The sequence below is a fragment of the Nicotiana tabacum genome, chromosome 3 (genome assembly GCF_000715075.1).
Source record: "Nicotiana tabacum cultivar K326 chromosome 3, ASM71507v2, whole genome shotgun sequence".
Taxonomy (NCBI): Eukaryota; Viridiplantae; Streptophyta; class Magnoliopsida; order Solanales; family Solanaceae; genus Nicotiana; species Nicotiana tabacum.
Window position 1 is genome coordinate 186155016 of NC_134082.1, and position 23174 is coordinate 186178189.

A 23174-nucleotide genomic window follows, 5' to 3' on the forward strand; every position below is an offset into this window, starting at 1 on the left:
AGGAACATGTGCCTCATTCAAAATCTTTATCAAGGCCTTGCGATGTTCATCTGAATGTATCAACAAAGACAAAAGAGAAATCTGAGCTGGTGCTTTCCTTAACTGCTCCATAATGGAATAATCCTGCACTTTCATCTTTTTCAGGAACTCCTCATCCTCTTCGTCGGTGACTGATTTCTTTACTGGCATTGGGCTATCCTTTAATGGCTTGGCTTTCCTTAATTCTTCTGGGGTGAAACATCTCCCAGAACGAGTCAATCCTCCAGTTTCATTAACTTCTTCTTTTATTTCTTTTCCTTTGTATGTCACCATCACTTGTTTATAATTCCACAGAACAGCCTTGGCATCCACCACTGGAAGCTGGGTTACTGGTTTAATGATGATAGGGGTAGCAGGAGCCCCCTTCACAACTACGACAGGCTTATTTGGAATCCCTGGTACTACCACTTTTGAACTTTCCGGACTTGCCATAACATCTTTTGACAGCCCATTCACGACCAACACTGGTGGTTTCAAATTGAGCGAGCTCGGTTTTTCTATCACCCCTTCAATGATCAAGGGTTTCGCTTTGGTAGAGTCAGGAGCTTTAACCAAATTGCTTTCACTGGCCCGAATTATCATGACAGACTTAGAAGACTTCCTAGGCTCCCCATCCTTGTGAATTATTTCAATCATATGCATCTCTGCATGGGCTGGCAAAGGGTTTTGGTTGATGTTCAGCGCGTTTGGGCTTTGGACTACAATTTGGTTGGTATCAATAAGCTCCTGGATTGCCTTTTTCAAATGTCAGCACTTCTCTATGTCATGCCCTGGAGCATCAGAACAATAGGCACATCTTAGGGAATAGTCGAGGTTTTTTGGAGGGGGATTCAGTATCTTTGACTCAATCGACCTCAAGACGTCCAACTGCCTTAACCTTTGAAACAAACTAGCATAGGACTCTCCAAACGGGGTAAAAGTTTGTTTCCGCTACTGCCTCTCTCTCCTATACTCTGGCCTTGATCGAAAATTTGAACCAGTGGGGTTTTGATAGGGTTGTGGGGGTGGATAGGTATTTTGTGGAGTTGGGTAGATATTCTACGGAGCTGGAGCATGCGGGTAAGGAGGGGGTTGAGCATATGACTGTGCATGGTGAACAAGGTATTGGGATAGCCTGGCTGAGTATTGGGGGTTTTGCGGGGAAAAGTAATGTTGAGGTGGATTTTATGAAGCTTGGGCGTAGGCTTGAGGTCGAGGTCGAGGATGGGTGTATTGATGAGGTGAACCCCTCTGTCCATGCCATGATCTGGAGACAACCATAGCGACATCTTCCTTCTTCTTCTTGCCTAGCAAACTTTCGGTACCAGTCTGAATTGCCTGGGTGGTTGCTTTTATAGCAAAATAGCTCATGATCTTACTCGACTTGAACCCCTCTTCCACCATTTCTCCCATCTTTACCACATCATTGAAAGACTTACCAATGGCTGAGATCAAGTGGCCATAGTAAGTGGGCTCTAGGGCTTGAAGAAAGTATTTAACCATCTCGTCCTCCTCCATCGGAGGATTGACTTGTGCAGCTTGCTCCCTCCATCGGAACTCATATTCTCTAAAGCTTTCACTGGATTTCTTTTCCACCTTGGTCAAAGATAGGTGGTCTGGAACAATGTCTATATTGTACTGAAAGTGCCGGGCAAAGGCCTGAGCCATATCGTCCCAGGTGTACCACCTGTTGGCGTCCTGGCGGGTGTACCATTCTAAAGCTGCCCCACTCAGACTTTAGCTGAAGTATGCCATCAGTAATTCATCTTTTCCCCCGGCGCCTCTCATTTTACTGCAATAACCTCTCAGATGAGCTACATGATTCCCATGTCCGTCATACAAGTCAAACTTGGGCATCTTGAACCCAGCAGGCAGTTGGACATCGGGGAACAAACACAAATCCTTATAGGCCACACTCACTTGGTTTCCCAACCCTTGCATATTTCTCAATCATTGCTCCAGACTCTGTACCTTCCTAAACATCTCTTCTTTCTCTGCATTCTTGGGTGGTTTGTCAGTTTCAACATGAGGCTCAAATTGGGAAGTGTAAGAGTAAGGATTTGGGACTTTGAAGGTGGGCTCCGGTGCATAGTAGTGGGCATCTGTAGCGGGGAATGCAGGCCCACTAGAGGATCAGTGGAAGGTAGCTTGTGGAGGGGTACAAAAATAGGAGCAGATGTCGGAGCAGGGTACGAGGTTGTTTTGGCTGGCGGAGCATGAACAGTTTGGGCTGAAGTGCCAGGGTAGTTGTGGTAAGGGGTAAAGCCAGGTGCGTGTTGTGGTGAAAGATCAATGGTATTGGGCATCTGGGATTGAGAGAGTGGTGGAATGGAAGCAGGGTTTTCTATGTAGTTGGTAAGGAATGAGGGTGGAGGGTGTCCCTTAATCCAGGCCTGATACATTTCCGCCATCTGGTGCTTCAACCTTCGGACCTCCTCTTGCAATTCTGATTCCGACTCAACAATCTCCCTTGGTGGGTCTACAACTCCAGTGTTTGTTTCCTTGCTAGCCATAACTGTTTGACGCTTTGATCGGGTGTTGTGTGGATGACTTGCCACGATGCCAACAAACTAACCACCTTCCTGAAACTTAATAGAGATAACAGAGGACAACAACACAAAACCACCATGTTAGAGTTATAGCATTTATCAAATAATAATATCATATTACGTGCAATGCACCTAGCAACGATTAACGATTCTAAAATGGCTTTGAGGGTCGCAGGGTCATATGGCATCATCCCAATTTGCTCATTTCAATCCTTTCTTCTCTTTCTTTTCCAACACCTCTTACCACTCTTTTCTTTTTCTTTTTCTTTCTCTTTTTATTTTGAACCAAAAATGATTTGATCGAACCCGATGTAGGTTGCTTATGTATCATGTCCCTCATGAATCAGACCAAGCGTAGTTCTGGAGAAGTGGTGGAAAATAAACTGAAACAAAATCTTTTTGGGATTTTTCATTTAAAACTTTTCGATATTAAAATACAAAGGGAAATACGATAATGAAAGACATGACAGACTCAACTACACTACGACAGACTCTGACACTACCTAAAGGACTCGGTACTTCTAGACAAGACACGAAAGTAAAAGACAACATAAGACAATCTCAAAACACCTAAATAGAATGTCAAGCTGCTCCTGAATGCGACTGTCCTGACCGGGATGGTCCTGGGCTGTCCATCATGCTCAAACTCTGTAACATGCCTCGTAAAGAAACACCGATGCTAGGAATAAAGGCCCTGGCGTATGCCCCCGCATCCTGAAGGCCGACCCTAAACAAATACTGGCCATGCTGCTCCACATTTGCTGCCAATCCCGCTAACTGAGACTTTATCAACTCAAGCTTATCCCAGGGATCTTGGTCCGATGCCTCCTCAAAATCACCTGTCTAAACTGCCCGACCCCTAAGTTGTGCTGGCAATGGGGTGCTGACTCCTGGCGGGATGGACTGTAACCAAATCAAGTACTCCTGAGTACACTCGGGCCTGCCAACGTCCTTTACTAATGTATTTTTCTTCATCCTCTTTGCATTGTTCCAGTATTGCACATACCTGATTTCATCAGCCGCCTTTTTGCTAAAATTTATGATGTGCCTCCGAAGATTCAAAGTTGGAGGCTCCTCTTGTCTTCTGCCCAATTGTCGCATTACCCTAATGGGAGTGTACGACCTGACACACTTGAGTCCTATCAGCATCAGGAAAGGCTGCATGAGGCACCCTACCAAGATATCATCCAAAGGTAGCCAAAGGTAAGCCCATAAAACATTCCCATTTGTCCTCAAACCAAGGGACTCAATCCAAGCCGTGACGCCTACTGGGTACATAAACTTAGGATATTTCATCCTACGTTCGATGCATACCACCCGATCCCTCAAGGCACGGTCGATGGGACAAAGTAAGGAAGCGGTGTGCAAATGCTCCATCATCCACAGCTGTAGCAAAAGGTTACTTCCCTCAAAATATCTGACACCTCCCCTAACCTCGCTCAGGGCTCGGTACAACTCTGCTAAGATCATCGGCACAACGGTTTTGCATTGCTTCTCATGAAATAGTGCCATTACCACTGAATGTAGACGGGTGCTAATGTGCCTATCATCTAATGGAAAAATCAATAATCCCAACAAAGCAAGGCTGAAAGCTTCGAGATGACGTCTTTGCCACTTTGCCTTGGTTGTGCAGAACTCATCCCAAAAGACATCAAAACTATCCTGTGGTCCAAATCTAGCAAACAAATAATCCAAGGATATCCAGGACTACTCGAGACATTTTAAATGCTTATTATCTTTCAGGCCCAGGTCGCTGAGGAATCTTGTCCTAGAGTGATCTCGGGGAAGTATCATGTCCTTGCCTATATAGCTTAAACGAGTGAGACCAGACATTTCCACCAAGGTAGGAGTCATCTCACACTCTCCAAATCTGAAAATCAAATTTTGCGGATCCCAATAAGTCAGCATCGCCTCCACTAAGTCTGGGCGGGGTGTGATATCAAGAAGGGAAGTTAGGGTGCCCAATTTCTGCATTAACTCATGCTGCTCTAACGATGAAAACATTTTCCACCACTTGATCAACTTCCTAGGAATCTTTACTACCATCAGCACTTTGGATCGAATCAGCGGGTCCATACCTGAATGAAGCAAACATGGTTAGCGACTCGGGACACTACGTGACCCCACCACATTTCCTAGTGGACAAATGTAGGACACAGCTTGGCTATATTTGCAAAATGGCCTAAGTGGCTAAAAGTGGCTATTAGCGCAAACTCGACAAAGTTGACCCCTAATGCACGAGAAATACTCCATTTAAAGCTTACATGACTCTAATATCCCGACAATCATGGTCTTAAAAATTACTTTGCGGAAATGGACCCTTTTTTGCAAAAATGGCCGATGTGGCCAAATGTGGCTAGGGACGCAAACATGACATGGATGGACCTTAAAGTGATATGACACCGAGTTATAAACTCAAGATCCTAAGACATGGGTAATTGAGCCACTCTTGCGAAAATAACCCTATTTTGCAAGAATGACCGAAGTGGCCAAAAGTGGCTAGACATGCAAATTTGACAGGAATGAACCTTAGAATTAAGTGGAAACTTTATTGTAGACTCAAGATCCTAAGACAAGAGATAACAAACTACTTTGAGAAAACACTTCTATTTTTGCAAAAACGGCCAATGTGGCCAAATATGGCTATACATGCAAGATTTGGCTACGACCCCGGAAGCCAAGAACCTAGGACCTACTAGAAAGACCGGACCCTATGTGGGTTGCCTACGTATCAAATCTCGAAAGACGAGGATTAGGTTCGCGTAGTTCGAGAAGATTAGATAAGGGATAGAATTTTAGAAAAAATGCATCCAATTTGCAAAAACGATATTTTTGTCTTTTTGAAAAAAATGATTGAAAATGTAAAAACTTTTGGATTTTCCTTTTCATTTTTGAATTTTTAAAAAATGAAGGAAAATGTAAAAATCTTTTGAACTTTCTTTTTCTCTTCTTTTTTTTTTGAATTTTTTGAAAAATAATGGGAAAGTATAAAATCTATTTTTTTGGATTTTTCATTTTCACTCATTTTTTTTTGGAAAACTATGAAAGAAAAATGCAAATGGGCCCTACTTGCTTCATTTTTCACCCTTCTTTCCAAGACATCGGTCCGCCAAATGACCTTTTTACCCTCACAGATGCAACATGTATCACATAGGGATGATTGAACGTCTTTCTAGGCCACGAGCCTATTTTGACAAAATTTAGATAGACTTCCTATAAAGGGACACGGTACTTGGGACCGAGCCCTGCTAGGTCTAAATGACATGATGCAAATAAATATGACCTAAAGGCCGACCTAAGTTTAGGGTTTACTAACAAGGCAATTCGGGGGAGCGTATGGTCGATGGTGGCTGCTCAAACTTTCCACCCACTCCATACGTCAAACGGCCCCCCTCCTAAATTAAGGGTGACTCAACAAAGAGTTCGTGCACGCGACGCGTACTCCGAGACTTGTTACAGAAAGAAGACCCATGGTTATGCAAATGATGATAGTTTATAAAGCATCAACACATAAAGGAAAAACTATAAACAAATAAGCAACTAGCAAATAATAAAATGACATAAACAAAATAAGAATCAAATAAAGCAAACAAAACACATAAAACCTCAACCGAATATCCTAAAAGCCAACAAGATCAAGTACCAGCTCGAACCTGCAATTCTCCAGTAGAGTCGCCAGAGATGTCACACCCCCTTTTTTAACAAACCTCACTTAACCCTCTTAAAATAATAAAAGGAATTTAGTAAAGCTCGAAAGGGTTTTTCAATTTTGAAAGTGACAAAATATAGTGTTCAAAAGGATTAATTCAGAGTCGCCACCTGACATTTGATATCGGTGTGTTAGGTTACCGTTTTTTCTAAAAATAATTTTTCCTTTCAAAACACTTGAGACTCCAAAACTAAGTCTGCACCAGAGATTCGGATAAGAGGGTTCATTTGACTCGGGGAGAAGGTGTTAGGCACTCCCCAAGTCCCGTGAAAGTCACGGTTGCGTACTCGATTTAGTCGACTTTTAGAATATTCGAATTAAGGTAAAATAAACACAACAAAGAAAAATAAACACACAAGAGGCTCGAGGTCATCCCTACCTAATAAAAGAAAAAAAATGAAAAATGAAAATAAAATAAAAATACTACGAGTTCTACTTTCGGCCTCCAAATACAAATACTACGGGGCATACCCCGGATAAATATATACAAAGTCTACGGGGCATTTTCCCTGCAAATGAACTAAAGAGAACGACCTCTCGCCCCGAACTAAATAAATGAAAAGACCTAAAGTTTGCCTACCCAAATGTTGACGGCCTAAACATGCTCCTAGCAATCGAAGTAATAAAGTAGCCAACATGTAATATTCAAATTTCAATTCTGCTCCTTTAAATCCTGATCCCATGTCCATTAATAGAATAAAATCAGACAACAAATTAATCAAAGCATTCTTAAGTTCAAATCACTTCCATGCCTTCAAAATAGTGTCGTCTTCAATTTCAACTTTTAACTAAACCCATAACCCAAATTCAATTCGTTTCTTATATTCTCAATTAAAGAATAAGTGACTCCAAAGCACAATAACTATTCTGCCAAGAAAATATAAACATACAAATTAAGCCACAAAACCAGTTTGCAAAGTCAAGCAATCTGCATCAAAGTTATAACATAAAAATGCACAAGGAAACAAAGGAAGAAAGAGGATTAGACCTTTAATGGTAATTTTCTTCTGAGAAATTGGATTGAATCCAAACTGAATCGGGAATAAGAAAACTCGACCAAGGCCAACGGACTGAAACTCGTCGACGAACTCGAACTCAGCTTAACCTCAGTCGAACTCCGTAATTTTTTGCAGCAAAAAAGAAATAAACATAAACTCAAAATAATCCAAAAGAAACGAACAGCAGTAGCGGCAACCAAATTGAACGAACGACAACTAGAATTCAAACATAATAGTTCATTGCTTCCAATCGATTTGAATAGGGTTGAACGAACGGCGACCTCAACGAACGAGCTCATTGCTGAGCTCCCCAATCCAACTCATTAGTGGTCAAAATTAGTTCAACAATCTGAGCTTCTATGAGTTAAAGGATTCGAAAGCTGTAGAACTAGAAATAGAAGATTTTTAATTGCGAAATTGGAGTTTAATAGGGGAAGGTGGTGTGGCGGTTTGGTCTTGGAATCGGGGATTCCGACGAGTTGGGGTTCTTTGGTTCTGAAGCAGAAGAGAGCCGATGGAGGGGAATTTTCGGTGGTTCTCGGCTGTGTTGTTTTTGTGGTTCAAGATGGAAGATGAAGATAGGGTTTCTATAATTGTGTATTTTATATGAAGGTGGAGAGGGATGATGGCCATTGGATTAGAAGGAAATAGATGGTTAGGATTAAATCTTGCACATAAATGGGCTAATGGGTTGGGAAGAATGGACTAAAAATAATTGGGTTTAAGTTAAAAGAAATGGACTCACACCTTTAGGCCTACAAATTTTCTTGTTGGACAAAGACAAACTCAAAAATCCTACCAAAATATTAATTAAACTTAGTTAAGTAAATAAACAAAATTTTAAAATGAAACTACTTTTTTTTGTATTTTTAAATGTTATAATAATAAAGTAAAAAGTAAAGAAAATAGACTAAAGTCATGATAAAATTAAGATACCATGAATAAAAATATACTAATTGATCTTAAACTAAAGATAAAAATATAGAAAAGCGATAAACACGATAAATAAAACTATTTTATATTTTTTTATGTCTTAGGACTAAAAGTAAAAAGATTAAAATTATTTTAAAATAAAGTCAAGTAAATATTTTAAAAATATTAAAATATTAAAAAACTTTAAAATTTGTGTGGGTCAAAAATTACGTGCTTACACGTACACAAACACAACTATGACAAGTAGGTCAAGTAATTTGTAGCAACTTTTCACCTAAACAAAGAACCACCATAATTAAGGATAAATGACAGATTGACTACTCTCATTTTGGCTACAAAAAGTACAAAGGGTTATCCATATGAAATCACCAGTGATTATAGTTGTCTTTGCAAAGTACAGGAAAAGCAGTCAAGTGATTAAAAAAATTCCAACTCAAGAAGAGGAGAGCCAAACAAAATATTAGTACAAACAAAAATTTCAGCTCTAGAGCTGAAGTTCGACAGTTACAAAACAAAAACTTCAGCTCTAGAGCTGAAGTTTACGAACAAAAAGCCAGTTACAAACAAAAACTTCAGCTCTAGAGCTGAAGTTTGACAGTTACAAAACAAAAACTTCAGCTCTAGAGCTGAAGCTTACAAACAAAAAGCCAGTTACAAACAAAAACTTCAGCTCTAGAGCTGAAGTTTGACAGTTACAAAATGAAAACTTCAGGTCTAGAGATGAAGTTCGCTAGTTACAAACAAAAACTTCTGCTCTAGAGCTGAAACTTCAGCTCTAGAGCTGAAGTTTACCAGTTACAAACAAAAACTTCAGCTCTAGAGCTGAAGTTCGACAATTACAAAAAAAAACTTCAGCTTTAGGGCTGAACTTCGGGCCCGGCTACTAGAATGCTGAAGTTTTGCGTGATTGTCTTTACTACTTCAATCCCGTATGCTGAAGTTATGCAAAAAAGCGGGTACGTTTGCAATTTTTTTTGCAAAGCGGGCACAAGTTAAAACGTAACACAAAAGGCAGGTATAGATGCAAATGCCCCATTCGTTTTGTTCTAATCCCAAACCATTTTCACCATGTAATGTATGATAATTTAATTATGGGAAATTTTCATAAAGCACTATCTTTTAGTAGTAATTAGTCATCTATAGATACCATTTGCTATATTACGAATTATAGATAACTTTTATGTAGTTATAAGAATGTATTTGATGTATTTAAGCTATTATATTCATGAATACAGTAGCAAAAATAGGCGTGAATCAGGGAAGTCCAACTAATCAGTTATTGTATTCAAGTGTATTTGACTGTATTCATAGAGTGAAACACAGGATTACAGCTAGACAGATTATTGTATTCGACTGTATTCACAGCGTGAAATAGGGGATTACACTGTTTTTAAAATGGGAAGTGAATCAATTAACATAATATGCTCCTAATATAACTCAACAAACTCAATTATAACACACAAAATTTATATTTTCAGTTATAAAAAAAGATTCTCATCCAAAAATATCCCAAAAACATAGCAATCTTCAGAGAAATTATATAATACATCTAAATACATAAATTATATTAATTAAAAAAAACTTATGAATACATTCATGGAATATAGAGAGACAGTGAATACAATGAAATGCATAGAATATAGCGGGACATATTGAAATACAATGAGAAAAAAAGACAGTGAATACAATGAAATACATTGAATACAACGAGACACATTGAATTACAATGAAAAAAATACAATGAAATACATGAAAATACATTAAAATATATTAACAGAAAATCAAATTGCTCAGCCCCAAACTCCATCGTCTTTGTTCAAGAACAAACCAACCGGATTATATGTCGGCGACTGCTGTCTTTGCAATCTTTAGGTTGCCAATGCCATTTAGTATAAAAATTATCAGGTCTACCATTTTCAGAACAACAAAAGCCTTCATCCAAGAACTTACAATCCTTTGATTTATACAGTGGATAACTTTCATCCCAAACCCAATTCCTATAAAAAAAAATCACAACTTTCTGCTCCATTTTCCAAAAAATCCAACTTTTCAGTCTTGTTATATGGAACAGACGATCCATTGAGCCTAATTCACGTAGCAAACAAGGGTGTTTGCTGATACAAACGAGGCCCTTTGTTTACTTTTCTGTAGTCCAACAAAAACAGACACAAGAATAAGCAAATAGTGAAGAAAAAGCAGCCAAGTACACCTGGTGATGGCTCAAAAAGCTTCAAGCGTTTGAATTTCTTGAAAATTTTAAATTGGATCATTGTGTTGAAGAATCTAGGAGATGGGCTTTGCACAAATCCGGTGGAAGGAGGAGGAGATCGAAAATTTTAATGGGATGGGGGAAGAGAATGTGATATATCAAAGTAGAGAGAGAAAGAACATAGTGTAACTGATTAGCGTATTTAGTGGCTTAGGGCTAAGAGGTAACCAAAATTAAATATTTTGCTATAAACCTTAAAAGGTATCCATAGAATATTTTTTTTAAATGGTATTTATTTAAAATAAATAAGATGTTAACCTTTGCTATAGGAGATAAAAATTCCTTTAATTATTCTGAATTAGGAAACAACATTATATAAGTTACAGTTTATCTATTGGCGATAGCAAATTTCTCATTGTTATGTCTAGCTATTTGGAAATTAACTTAGCATTCAAGGGATTTTTTTAATGTTGTATTTTGGGATGCGGAGGGGGCATTTGCATCTATACTCGTTTTTTGGGTCACGTTTTAACTTGTGCCCGCTTTGCAAAAAATATTACAAGCGTACCCACTTTTTTTACGGGGCTGAAGTAGCAAAGGCAATCACGCAAAACTTCAGCATTCTAGTAGAAGGGCCTGAAGTAGCAAGTGTGCTGAACCAAATGTGTTGAAGTTTTTATTTGTAATTGCTCAACTTAAACATAGTAGCTAAAGTTTTGTTCTCTATTTGCTGAAGTAACTTAAGCATAGTAGCTGAAGTTTTGTTCTCTATTTGCTGAAGTTTTTGTTTGTAATTGCACTAAATAAGCTGAAGTTTTTTTTGTCCTGGATTCATTAGTTTTGTCATTAAGCTTTTTCAAAAACTTCAGCAGAAGATGCTGAAGTTATTTAGTACATTTATAAAAACTTCAGCACTAAATAAGCTGAAATTTTTGTGTCTTGGATAAGCTTTTTCATAAACTTCAGCAGAAGATGCTGAAGTTATTTAGTTCATTTGTAAAAACTTCAGCACTAAAAGCTGAAGTTATTTTGTCTCGGATTCATTAGTTTTGTCATAAATTGGAACCATGAATATAACACAATTTTAAAATTCAAAAAAATAAAAATAATTTAACATATGTCAAATTCTAACATAATAATAGTAAGTTCCACTACAACTTAAGATTAGGAAACATAATAAGTTTATAATCACATTCAACAATGAAATTCCACTTTAATTGTATCATTGTGCCAAGTTTGTTAATGACTCATTATTTCAAATATTAGGAGCAGTAGTTTAAAAAATAGAATAATAAAATAAATAAAAATAAAATATAAGCAATTATATGAAATCACAAGTAAAGGTAGAGAAATAAAAGATAAATAATATACAAAGAAAAATATATTTTAAAATTTCAAAAGAAATTAAAAAGTAAAAATAAAATAATAGAAATAAAAAGTTGTAAAGAAAATAAATTAAAATAAAACAAAAAGGAAAGAAACTAAAAAGCAACCTTGTAATTACACATTGTAATTACCACCAATTCTCACCTCCCACTTGAGAATTGGAGAGTGTAATTACACCCCTCCAATTATACCCAATTCCATGCTGACCAAGTAATTACTTGGCCAAATAAACATGCCAAACAATGTAATTACACCCAAATCCATTTCCAAGGTGGCTTTCCAAACAAGCTCTTATTGTGATGACCCAAAAGGTCATCTTATGCTTTAGAACTCGATTCCGTATTTCGAGACTTTCAAAACCTCATTTTATCCCTTCTCGATTTGCGTGCACGGTCCGGGCGTGTTTCCGAAAATTTTTTATGTTGAAAGTTGATAAAAATAATAATTTTTGCCTTTAAAAGTTGATTTAGTTGACTTCAGTCAATGTTTTGAATAAACAGACCCGTACTCGTATTTTGACAGTCTCGGTGGGTCCGTATCGAAATATGGGACCTGAGCTTATGCCCGAAATCGAATTCCGAGGTCCCTAGCTCGAGATATAAATTTTTGATGAAAATTGAAAGACTAAAAATTAAATGGTTTTAAGAATTTGGTTAATGTTAGATCTTGTTGGTATCGGGCCCGTATTTTAATTCCGGAGCCCGATACAGGTCCAAAATAATATTTATACCTTATCTGTGAAATTTGGTGAGAAACGAAACTGATTTGACGGGATTCAGACGTCCGGTTGTGAAAATATAAATTTAAAAGTGTTCTTAAGAATTTTATGTGATTTGGTGCTAAATTCATAGTCCTAGGTGTTATTTTGGCAATTTGATAGCATGAGCAAATTCGTATGATATTTTTAAATTTGTGTGCATGTTTGGTTTAGAGCCCCGATATCTCGGGTGAGTTTTAGACAGGCTACGGGATGTTTTAGACTTAGAAATCTGATGTGTTTTGCCACAGCTGGTATTCTGGCATTTTGTGCTTAGCGATCGCGAAGTGTAAGCTGGGCTGGGTGTAGGTTTGTTCATCGCGAACGCGTGGCCATGGGCGCGAATACGGAGCACTGGGGGGTCTGCTCTTCGCGAACGCGACTGGCATCACGCGAACGCGTAGAGTAAATGGAGGTGGGCTGGGATCTGTAGGTTGTTCTTCGCGAATGCAATGGCCAGGGGGACAAGCCATCGCGAACGCGATCGACCTTTCGCGAATGTGTAGGCCTTTGGGCCGCTGCCTTTCGCTATCGTGGCAGGCCCTTCGCGAACGCAAAGAAGACCTGCCCAGTGATTTTAAAACAGAACAAAATTGGGAATTCTTAAAAATTTCATATCTCTTTCTTTAGAACTCGACCTAGGGAGATTTTTGAAGGGGGAATTCAACACCAAATCATAGGTATGTACTCTTTAACTCATTTCCTTCAATTTTCATCGTCACCCATTGAAATCCTAGCCTAAACTTTGCTCTTCCATGGTAGAAATTAGGGATTTAGGAAGAATTGTGGGGGTTTTTGCAAATTGGGGATTTAGACCTCGATTTGGGGTCAGATTCCGGAACTAGTTACATATTCGGGCTAGGGGTGAATGAGTTTTGGTCTGAACCTCGAGTTTTGACCAAGCGGGCCCGAAGTCGATTTTTGACTTTTTGGGGAAAATGTTGGGAAACCTAAATTTATGTATTGAAATTGATTCCTTTAGCAATATTTGATGTTATTAAGTTAATTATGGCTAGATACGAGTAGTTTGGAGGTGGAATCTTGAGGAAAAACGGTAATTGAATCTGTGAGTGGCTTGTGGATCGAGGTAAGTGTTGTGTCTAACTTTGACTCGAGGGATTAGGAATCCTTGACTTAATTACTACTCCCTTCGTTCCAATTTATGTGAACCTATTTCCTTTTTTGTCCGTTCCAAAAAGAATGACCCTCTTTTCTAAATTTGGAAATAATTTAGCTTAAATTTACAATTCTACCCTTAATAAGAAGCTTTTATAACCATATAAATGCTCTAAGGCCCTTTTTGACTTGTTTAGGACCACAAATTTCAAAAGTCTTCATTTTTTTTTAAACTCCGTGCCCAGTCAAACAAGTTTACATAAATTGGAATGGAGGGAGTATGTGAAAATCCATGTGAGTGGCGTATAGATGAGGTGACGAATACCTATGCGCCGCCAATTTATCTGTTTTGCCTGTTTCCTTTCCGTTCTTATTATATTGTCTTCCCTGCCTTAACTGCTACATGCTTTACTGGTATTTCTATGCTTAATTGCTACTTGTCAAACATTATTTTTCATTGTTGAAGGTATTAGCTACTCCTTAGTTTCATTGTCTCATGTTATTGGCTAAAGCTGGTTTATCGGTGTTTTATGGTATATTTTGGATTGGTTTCGCTGAGTAGTATTATTTGAGTGAAGTTTCATAATGTACAAGCTTGAGGTTTAGATATTGTGAAGAGTTTTGAGTTAAATTGTGGAATTTCTGTACTTATTGAGTAATTGATACTGATATGGTGGGATCGGGTTGAGCTCCAACAAGACGAATAAGGGTGATATATTGAGGAGGAATAAGGGTGAAATGTTATTGTACGGTGGGATCGGGTTGCATGCCTCAACAGGAGGAATAAGGGTGATATATTAAGGAGGAATAAAAATGAAATGCTATTATATGGTGGAATCGGGTTGCACGCCGCAACAGGAGGAATAAGGGTGGATTGATATGGAGTAATAAGGATGAATATTCATATTGATATTGATATATGGTGGGATCGGGATGCGCACCATCAGTTTATGTTTTTATGTATTTTTCTTCTACTGTGTAAGTTATTCGGTAGCTTTGCATTTCGCTTAAGGATTTGTTATAGCTGGATACTGATAAGACACTTGAGTTCTGTATTCATTCCTTGCAAGTTACTGCTTTATTTTGCCTTGTCCTTCTTTCTGCTTTTATTATACACTCAGGTTATATTGTAATTGCCCCGCCATAGCCTCGTCACTACCTCATCGAGGTTAGGCTCGGCATTTACCAATACATGGGGTCGGTTGTACTGATAGTGTACTCTGCAGTTTCTGTGCAAATTTTGGAGCAGGTAGTGGGTGATCGAGAGGTCGGCTGCAGATATTTTCAACTAGGAGGCCTAAGGTAGTCTTGCTGGTGTCCGCAGGCCCTGACGTCCCCTTCTACATCTCTATATTTCTATTTTTCTTTATTTCCTAAACAATTATAATTTCTTTCAGACGAATGTTTGTAGAAAATCATAGTGTGTTCGTGGATTGTGACACCAGATTCTGGGTAGTAATAGCAATAGTATTGGTAATAGTATATAAATAAAGAGGCTATTTACTTACTTCCGCATTTAGTTCTACTTGTTTTAACTTGTTTATTTTTAATCACTGAAATGTAAAGGAATTTGGTTAATAAAACTCTAACGTTGGCTTGCCTAGCAAGTATGATGTTAAGCGCATCACGATCCCGATGGTGGAAATTCCGGATCGTGACACCTATATAGTGATCTCTTTGCTACATTAGTGATATCTTACATACTTCTGTCTTGTTTTTCCTATTCTATTTTTTATTATAGAAGAGCCAAGTTGGTCGATCAAGGGTAGAAATGACAATTTACAGAAGGATAAAAAGGTTATTTTACTACAACTGATATTAGCAAACCACTTGTGCTTTTTGATGGGTAAAACCGCGCCTCCTTTCTCTCATGCTCTTCATTTGTGTTTATTGCTTCACCCTGTTAACGACGAATTTCTGTGATTCAGTTCCTTTTATCGCGTTTGCCTTCTTCCATTTAGCTTCAGCAAGATTCTTTTTTAATTGTAAAACTTCTTTTTGTTGAAATCTTTCCGACATGTGCTTCAATTTATTCAGGTATTTCTTAAAGCTAAATTGTGTATTTTGTGGGAATTAGGTTTAAAGATAAGAGATGTAGTAATTGTCGTATTTTGTTTCCCATGTCTGTTTAATGTGATATTCATTATCTTTTCTTTTTCCTTGCTAATGAATAGGACAGTTGCTAGAACAAACAAAGGGGTTTTCTTTAAGGGCTTTACAGAGATTATGTGTCGCAGCTTCTGTATATGCCACCTTTGTTATTGCCTGTGCTTTCCTTGGTGACGGGTCTGTTTCTCTAAATTTTTTTTGCATATTTTGTAAAAAAAAAAAAAAGCATTTTCTTACATTTTTTATGTGGTACTAATATTTGTTGTCATTATTTTGATATGTTTAATATTGAATTCTAATTATTGTGATACAAATATTATCGGATGGGTCCAAGTATGATTTCACTTTTACTAATTACAGGCAATAGGTACACGTGTAAAGATCGTAACTGTCAATTGTTTACTTTTTCAAATTTTATGCCTTCTGCAGTATGTTCCTTAATATTTCTTTGGAAGATGTTTCATTTGAGTGAAAAAAATGACAGAAAGATCTCAGTTGATGAGTCTTGTGATTTGAGCACCTACGCGTGATATATTGTTTTGACTGTAATATACTTATTTTAGAATAAAATTATTCTTTTCACTTATTATTCTCCTCTTTAACTGCCATTAACTACTCTCTATCTATATTTTTACTGGTAAGTAATTCCTCTTTTTTTGTGATTTGAGTTGCTGATTAGAGGTGTAATAAGTGCCAAAGAAAATATAAGAGAAAGTAGAATAAGAACAACACTTAGCGCTCTAGAATAAAATAAACAAATTCTGCTACTAACATAAGCCTCAAAGGTGTTATAGCACGGGCAATCATATCTAGTTCAACTGATAAGTCATCAATATGAATTATAAATGCATTCTATAAACAAGTGGATCTGGAAAAAAAGATGGCGTTCCAAAATTACGTTAATTTTTGTCGTACTGTGATTTGTTTCCTTAAATTACTGATTCCATCAATTTAAATACGGATTCGCCCTTCGTATTGTTTGATCTTGACCATTCTTTTCTTTAACTATAAAGAGAAATTAATTTACAATTACTTCTTATAGTAATAACATTCGTTTAAGTGATTTCTGCTGTATCTTTACATGATACTAGTTTAGTTTTAAGAAAAATACATACTAAAAGTGTTAAACATTCCGTTTTTTATTCGCTTCAAGGATAATTTTTGCGATTTATACATTTTCATACATTTAAAGGAAACTACCAGTTATGTCCATTTATAAGTAGCTTATTATAAAAATTGATCAATTCACAAAATATTATTAATATTAGCCAATTAGCTATTTATAGCCAAAAAGTCAAATTTTTCCTTTCTTTTGAGTGGGTATTATTAGAATAGATTGGGTACATCTTAAGGAGCTTGAATCTTAGTTTTGGGATGATATGGTGGAGTTTCAAGGTGGTTTGAATTAAAAAATTCGAAGTAGAAGATGAACATTCAAAAAATGATCAGTGTATTCCACTATATATCATTTGTGTATCATATATGTATCATATTTGGGTCAAATGTATATCACATGTATATTCATGTATATCTCTGTGTGAGATACATGCGTTATACATGTGTCACAGAAGAATTTTTTGAACTCGATTTTAACTACGAATTTTGATACCAAATCAGACCAAATCACCTCCAATCATTCTCAAATTCTGTATATCGAGTCATCTATATGTTTTCAATGAATTTCAACCATACCCATAGAAAAAGGTCCTTTTTTGCTTAAATTTTTTGAATCTTGTATATATATATATATATTTTGTATTTCATCACCTTGTTTGTTATCTCATATATGAAATTTTCATTCTGTCTTGCATCTAATATTGTTGATCATGCTTAAAAATATGGAAGGAGTCTTTGCGTGTGTTTTTTGGAGAGAAAGAACTTTATTTATTTGGGTTTCAATTTTTATATGCGCTTGACTAGTTTTGATAAGTCTATGATTAATGGCTAGAAGTTGGTAAGTTTGGACTTATTTGAAACATTTACATAAGATTCCCTAAAATGATCTGTATGGAACTTATTGTCTTATTGATTGTTCATCTCTTCATAATGTTGATAGTGGCCCAATTTCAGTTCAGCAGTCCAAGTAAGAAGGCCTAATAGCTGTAGTAGTCTATATTATCATTGTAATCGGTTTTTACATTATTAGCCAGTGTACTTGTATTTCTGTCCACATTTGTAATTTGTTTTAGGCGTATATAAGGATCGAAGGATCCAGATAGACATGTAGATAATTAGACATCACTCTGGGAACAGATGGAATAAAAATCTCTCTCTCTCCCTCCTGGGTTTTCCCTTTCCATTTTGCCTCTGCAATTCTCAATCGAACACTTTCTCATTTACATGATTGAACAAAAAAAAAAAAAAATTAGTGTAATATTCAATAAAAAATTTTCGTTTATATTGATTATTGCTCCTATTTCTAACTATGAGAAAATCAGCTACATTCACACTAAACCGAACTTCCCGGACAGCTCCCACCACCTATAAATAAAAATATAACAATTCCTGATGCGTGTAATAATTAAAGAATAAACATCCAGTTATTATCCATTAAATATATCTGTCGTGCTTAATTTCAAAATATTCCTCTAAATATAAATGATGATAAATAAGAAAAAAATGTTACTTAAGTACTACTTGCATTATAGTACTTCTTCCTTTTTTCCCCTTTAGGATCACACAGATTTAATAAAAGGAATAATATATACATGGACCATGAAAAAGCTAATGGGAAGACAAAAAGTTAGGTTAATAAAGCATATCCTTTTATTACAAAATCCATTTATTATCACCTTTTCGACAAAGATATTATATGTATATACAATTTGCAAGAGCTAGCCCTTAAAATAAATATACGATCTGACCTATTCTTAAGATTGCGTGATTTGTGTCTTCAAGAAAACATAATAAACATTGAATGAGTTTATTTCTTTTCCTTTTTCCTGGAGGTGCGTGTTGGACTAACATGGCCACCAATCGACGACTTACACTAGGAAATAACGTAAAATTGGAAATTGACCTACTTAATTAGTTTGAAAAACTACTAGTTGTAGTTATACATGTCGAAGAAAATGATAAAATATCCATGTAAGTAGTTTGTTCCTTTATTCCATTCAAACATGCTTACAATATCAAGAAACTTAAAATGCTTAATTCATTGAGGAAATTGATTAAAACCCTTTTATTTTTCTAGTCATAATCAATCCTCAAACATAGCGGGAATGCAGAAATACAGGATAAGATTACGTATACTAGACTCTTGTGATCCGATTTTTCTTCGAAACCCCTGCGTATAGCGGGGGAAGTGCCAATCAATCCTCAAGCACAATCTTGACACCTCCAATTTTTACAGCACCAGAACCATTCTTTGGAACAAAAGTCACCACCACATGATCATCATCCTCAGCATCTAAATCTTCCAACAGCTCAGTTATAGCCAACTTCAACCTAGTCTTACGTTTCTTGTCACTCTTACCATGACTATGATGTGGCACGTTCACAAAACTACCTGCAAACTCAGCATTATTCGACGAAATTACAGTCTCATCTTCATCATTAATCAACACATCAAACTTGACAAAAACATCAGTTTCCAGCTCTATCCCTTCAACTACTAAAAACTCCTCTTTTGCATCTTTCTCCTTCTTGTTTCTCTTCTTCTTATTTGGCCTCTTTACCATAACTCTTATCACATGGTCAAGTTTCGTTGGGAAAACATCTTTTGCACTTGGAAAATTATCAGCTGCTCTTGCTTCAACAAGCCTCCTTACACTACTCAAAGCATTTGAAACCCTAGCCCTTGGACGAGAATTTATCCACGGATTAGCTACACCTTGATAAACATATCCAAGTCTGGTTGTATCCAAACAGTCACGTACCCTAATACGTACCATTTGTGCTTTCTCATCATAAAACAAAAACGAAGCATTTAAGAAATCAGGGTCAGTAAAATCTTGACGTCTTCCACCTAGGGTTTTCCAAACACTCCACAATCTATCAATATTAGAATGATGAGCATAGAAAATAGGGTCTCTAGCAGCTGAATAAAAATCTCCCATGTTTTCAAAATTCGGTTGGGTTCTATCACCGGTCCAAACATGGACCGGTCCATGAGGAATGTTCTCGAGGGACCCACCTCCACCGGGCTGACCACCGGCCCGGTAAGGGTCTCCGAGAAAAGTCGCCGGAGTACTTCCAAGAGAAACCATTTGCCTATACATGGTAGTGAGATTCTGGGAAGTTTGTTGAGCGTTACTTATGTTAGGATCCGTTCCATTGAAGTCGAGATCGACCATGACCGGAGGCTGATGCCTCCGATCACGGAGAGGATCGTAGAGAGAAGAACTACGGTTCGCATACATGGCAGGAACTCTCATCCCATCAGGATGATCCCAGTTCCAAAATGGGATAGCGAAGTTAGGGTCATTAATTAAACTACCCAAGATTTTTTCGAAGAAGTAGAGGTAACAACGATGGAAAGGGTGGAAAAGCCAGGAGAAATGAACTTGGAGTTCAGAGTTTGGGAAACCTAGTTGGTCATAAGCACCATCACAGTAAGCACAATGAACATTTGCTTGGTTCTTGAAGCTACGTGGATCGTCGTCTGGAAGTTGTTTCATGAGCTGAATAGCTCTGTTGAATTTCTCTATATAGGCATTATCAGCGGTATGAGCTGCAGGCCGAGTACGGAGGGTGGTTGACGGTGGTGGAAGTTGGAAGTCTATGATATTCCCCGTTGTCGGAGGACAACAGTTGACTGGTGCTGCTCCTGTAAGAAAAAAAAAGAACATAGCCAAATTTGAGAAAAAAGGCTTTGAAGCATAAAAACAACTCCATATTATTTGGAAAACATATAGACAACTTTTATCAGAATACAATAAAAGTACAATATATTATACATATTAACCTAACCATTTATCATAGAAGGCCTGGATTTATCAGTTTAATGTATCAAGATTTTTTTATTTATAAAGCTTTCAAGCAAACCATTTTTGTGTTTCAACGTAAGACAAGCTCATGACTTCATAGTTCATATATATTACAGACTATGTAACAGTACCTGGTGGCAAATCTGCAGCGCCACATTTGGAAACGTCAGGTCCGGGCACAGGAGCCGCGAAGGCAAAGGGATGACCACCAACAAGAGTAGCAGCACCATAAATGCCTCCTAATCCAAGTAGCATGTTTCTTCTATCAATGATCTTATTGTTTGAAGAATCAGAAGATTTGGAAGTGTTGATGGTTTGGTCATCTTCTGTACCCTTGCATGAAACTTGGAAACGATAGTTACTGCACTTTCCTATAGTGAAAACTTTTGATGTCTTTGTAAAGAAAGGAGAAGAATGCAAATTGGAAAGAGGTGTGGTGGTTAAAGAAGAAGATGAAGAAGAGATGACATTGGTGGTGAGAGGGGGAAGAGAAGCCATTACTATAATTTTTGCTTTGTTTGAGGTGTAGTTCATGAACATCTAGGATTAGCATTTATATAGAATATGGAGCAAAGACTTTCCCCTATAAACTTATGGTGAAAAAGAAAAATAATACTAACCAAAAAGAAATACATGTCAGGAAGATGCTTGCATATCTTAACTTCCAGCAGCACGTGATTTTCTTCGTATTTATTTGTTTGTTTAATTCGTAATTTGAAATCATTAATACAAAAATCCACGTTCGTCTGAGGTGTTGTAAGACCTTTTTATTTATTTATTTACAAGAATGTAAGAACTTGAGTGATCACTGCACAGCATAATACAGAAATGGAATTGTCCTTCTAGATATAGCTGGTTGGTTTAGATTTTAGAATTAAGAAATTAATGATTTTTTCAAATATTGTGTCTGCCGTGTCAAAATTTAATTAGTTTAGACTTATTTTTTTTATTTACAATTAAGAGCAAGTTCCGATGCAATCTCAAAACAGGAAGCAGCTTATGAAGCTTCAACGCCTTCAATTATTCAACAATTCAACATGTAGATAGATAATGGTGTTAACCAATATTATATTGTAAATATTTCGGGTTAGTGAGAGTCTTGAAGGGAGCACATTTTTGACATAGAAGGGAGCACATTTTTAGGACATTTTAGGAGAGGACATTTTTAGGAGGGATAGTTTTTAGAGAGGATTATTTTTGGAGAGAGGAAGACATTCTGAAAATCCTAAGAGAGTGTTGGAGAGTTTAAAAAGAAAAAACAAAAATAAAGTGAGAGACGAGTTTAGTTTCGGGTTTAATACACGCGTGATTGAGTCTGTTTGTGATGACGTGGGTTGTTGCTGTTTAGTAATTCAAATAAACAGGGGAAAATATTGCTCATAATTAACAAGTAGATCAGTTTTACAAGTGCGTATTATTTTATTTATCCAGTTAGGCAAAGAATCAAGACGTGCAGCCTTGTATAACATCAACCGACCATTCAGTATAATGTCGAAAGAGTAGAATAAGTGGAAATTAAAATAATCTTGCTAATTTTTTAAATGCAGGTTAGAGGATGCTAAAACCCTACAACGAGAGTGCTCGCATAGCAAAAAGACCATTGAGGTAGGGAAAATTTTATTTTGTCTGTCATGCAACTAACATTAGTTGTATGAGGCAATTTTTTTGTTTCACAATTTTGTGGACCCAGATTTCTGTGAACCCAGAAATGTAAGATTGAGGTCCACAAATTTGTGAGATAAAAAGGAGCCTCATACAACTAGTATAAGTTGTATAAGACACAAAATAAAACTTCTCGGAAGGTAGTACTGGTTTGCCCATTCGGATTTGTAAATGCTGAACTTCAATATTTAAAATGGTAGTGAACTCTTAAAAAACTTGTTAAATAAGTTAAGCAAATAAGTGCTCGTTTGGATGAGTTTTTTAAAATGATTTTAAGCAAATAAGTTAAGAATTCTAGCTTTTGGCTTTTGGCTTGTTTTTGTCATTTTAGCTTAAAAATACGTGCTTAAAAGCACTTTTGTTACTTTATCCAAATACTACAAAATGACTTAAAAGCTATTTTGGCTTAAAAGCACTTAGTGGACGTTTGAACATAAGAATTGTAAAATTCCAAAAAAAAAAAAATAAAAAAAAATTCAAGTGAAAATGATATTTGAAATTTAGAGTTGTATTTGGACATGAATATCATTTTGGATTATTTTTGAAGTTTTGTGAGTGATCTGAGTGAAAATTTTGAAAAACAATTTTTTGGAGTTTTTCAAATTTTCGAAAAATTCCAAAATACATCTTATGAATAAACGATGGTAACCTATTTCCTGGAGGTGCGTGTTGGACTAACATGGCCACCAATCGACGACCTCACACTAGGAAATAATGTAAAATTGGAAATTGCCCTACTTAATTAGTTTGAAAAACTACTAGTTGTAGTTATAATACATGTAGAAGAAAATGATAAAATA

The 23174-nt window shown here is 36.6% G+C and overlaps 1 pseudogene; it reads right to left on the reverse strand.

Annotated features, from left to right (window-relative positions):
• Window positions 1-18866: 18866 nt before the first annotated feature.
• On the reverse strand, window positions 18867-21280 carry LOC107810501 (polyphenol oxidase, chloroplastic-like; annotated as a pseudogene).
• Between the last annotated feature and the right edge of the window lie 1894 nt (window positions 21281-23174).